At 34.2% G+C, this 2,812-nt stretch overlaps 1 protein-coding gene across 4 annotated transcripts in view; it reads left to right on the top strand.

Moving 5' to 3' along the window:
- The first annotated feature begins 1,181 nt into the window (after nucleotides 1–1,181).
- The window catches only part of LOC136852994 (uncharacterized), a 38,246-nt gene continuing 36,615 nt past the window's right edge, over nucleotides 1,182–2,812 (top strand). For 2 of the 4 annotated variants that reach the window (XM_067128099.1, XM_067128097.1), the window contains exon 1: nucleotides 1,413–1,551. The gene's annotated coding sequence lies outside the window, so the exon portion shown is untranslated. Of the gene's footprint in view, nucleotides 1,552–2,812 lie in introns of all 4 variants that reach the window. The other 2 variants (XM_067128098.1, XM_067128096.1) reach the window with 2 other exon arrangements.

Genomic DNA, 2,812 nt, shown 5'->3' with positions numbered 1-2,812 from the left:
AGACACTCTCTAGTCTTCATATTTTAACACATTCCTTGTTTACACTTGTATATCTTTGCCAATTTAATTTCAAACTTTTTACATCACTTTTTTATACTTAACACTTGGTCCACACACGGTATTCTTTGTGCGAACCCACACTGCTCTTTCCCTGTTAATAACCTGTCTTTTCTTTTATTTTCTTTTTTATATGAAGGGAAAAAGTTAAGTATACCTTAGTTTAACCAGACCACTGAGCTGATTAACAGCTCTCCTAGGGCTGGCCCGAAGGATTAGACTTATTTTACGTGGCTAAGAACCAACTGGTTACCTAGCAACGTGACCTACAGCTTATTTTGGAATCCGAACCACATTATACTGAGAAATGAATTTCTATCACCAGAAATAAATTCCTCTAATTCTTCATTGGCCGGCCGGAGAATCGAACGCAGGCCTAGGAGAATGCTAGCAAGTATGATATTGACCCATCCAATGAGGAACTTTTTATATGAAGGAAACATTTAACAATTAATATATATATGTATATGTATGAATAGGCCACACAACACACACACACATATATGTATATATATATATATATATATATATATATATATATATATATATATATATATATATATATATATATATATATATATATATATATATATATATATATACATACATACATATATATACTGATTTCAGGAGAATGCTTGTTAAGTAAATTTTACAAGCGTTTAATCTTTAGAACTTAAAATTTTTGCATTTCTTATAAGATATTGCTACCAGTAATTTAAAACTATAAGAGCTGAAATTATATAAATATTACCCTGTCAGATCCCTAAAATTTTTATGTGTTAACAGATGCTAAAATTTACTTATATTTTCCCCTTCTTGAAATAAAACTTAATCCAAATGTAACATATAAATGATAAGATGTACTGGGACTAATATAGGTTAGGTTACGATTTATTATACATCATAAATTATGTTACCTATAAGTGAGCAAGAATGGATTTCATATTGTATCAGTCCACAAATAAGACTTTTATTCGTAACCTTTCGCATCAAAATAACTTACCTTTTTCAGAAAACATTATTAGAAAATAGTTGAAAATATCGCTTCGCTTAAATGATAATGATTCAGTAATGATAATTAATACCATATGTACGAAGTCTTTGTAAACACAGAGTGACGTAAGAGTAATGGCAGCACCTAGTAGAAACGATTTGACGATTTGAGTTAGTGTCTTACCAAGTGAGCGGGAAGGTATTTTAAAGCCAAAGACAGTTATCTATAAAGCCAGTCAACATTTATATGAACAAATCCAACGTGGACAAAATATGTTAAGGTTCAAGAGAAGGGATATCTTGAAGACAAATTGAAATGTACGTCTGGCAACGGGCCGCGTTTGTGTTTGGGTTTTATTATAGGCTGCGTGGCTCTCGTACAGTCAGATGGAGAAGAAGACTTCGTTGAGTAAAGTGTACTCTTGTTAACAGTGCCAACTTCATCTTACGCGTTGTCCCTTATCCTGAGCAATTTCTCGAATTTAGCCTTGACATAAGGTAAGCGTTCTGGCATGGCGATACGTTAATCATATGTTTATACATGATTTATTTATGCAGCAGAAATCCTTTGCGTTCGAGCCGAGTGATGAGTGATTGCTTCTAGTGCAGTTCGAAGTCATACGTACAGGATACGGGCCAAGAGGACCCGTGGCATTGTTTTTGGCATTATTCTTTTAACCCGTATATTTACTTATCGTCATGACTGGACAGCATGTCTTCTCTCGACCCTTCTCTCATCTCGGTATCACTGTGAATTTCCTAAAGAAATCGGTTGTCAAATTCGTCGGGAGGAGGTGACTAGGCTATCTCTTTGTGGTATAGCCTTCAGCCGATCTCCGTGCAACCTTTTTTTTTTTTGTACGTGTGTATGCATCTAGGAGATGTGTGTATGTTTGTAACTGTCGTGTGTGTATGCTTATAAGTTGTGTACGTGTGTGTGTGTCTGTAAGCAAAATGAGCTGTAGAAACGTGCATCAACGTAATTGTTTTAATAGGCTAGTTGTGCGTGTGTATGCCTCCAGCGTACTTGTGCAATTTTTGTGTGGTTGTGCGTGTTTATAAAGTGTGTGTGTGTGTGTATGTTTGTAATTAAGGATGAGCTGGAAAAAATGCTTATACCACAACGCAATTGTTTTAATATTACGTTTTTATCAGGTTTGTTGACAGACTACAGCGATTATCACGTCCCCCTGACATTTGTTGCTTGGGTGTCTTGGTATAATAATCGGTTGGTAAGGCAGAATATGTTTAATATTTATTTTTGTTTTTCAGAAACAAGTGCCCGCAGTTGCACACATTTATGACTGTGGAAATGTTGACCCAGAGTTTTGGGCATCAACAAATTGATAGGGAAGTTACTGCCACGTTTGGCTGTCACACATGTGGTTGAACATAAGCCTAAGCAACGTTATTATGGAGAGTTAAAATATTTTTGGACTTCCAAGACCTTCCCTTATTTTTAATATAGTGTCATTTATTTAGAGTCAGGGAAGCCTCAGAATTTTACAGTAACTTACTATTTCACTTTACAAGGTGAAATTTTATTCTTAAATAACTGATAGTTTACTGAAATATTAAGTACCAATGTCAACGGAACGCCTTTTGTAATCTAATAAAAAAAATTAATCTTAGAGGTTTGAAGATGTGTTATGAAATTTAAAAAGCTGTGGTGCTTAATATGTAAATTTATATATACTTCTGTAAAGAGGTATATATGGTAAATGTTATGGATATGAAAGGCAGAACAGGCTATTAAATT

The sequence above is a fragment of the Macrobrachium rosenbergii genome, chromosome 26, assembly GCF_040412425.1.
Source record: "Macrobrachium rosenbergii isolate ZJJX-2024 chromosome 26, ASM4041242v1, whole genome shotgun sequence".
Classification (NCBI taxonomy): Eukaryota; Metazoa; Arthropoda; class Malacostraca; order Decapoda; family Palaemonidae; genus Macrobrachium; species Macrobrachium rosenbergii.
The sequence above is the reverse complement of the archived record's forward strand: the minus strand, read 5'-3'. Positions and strand labels throughout refer to the sequence as shown.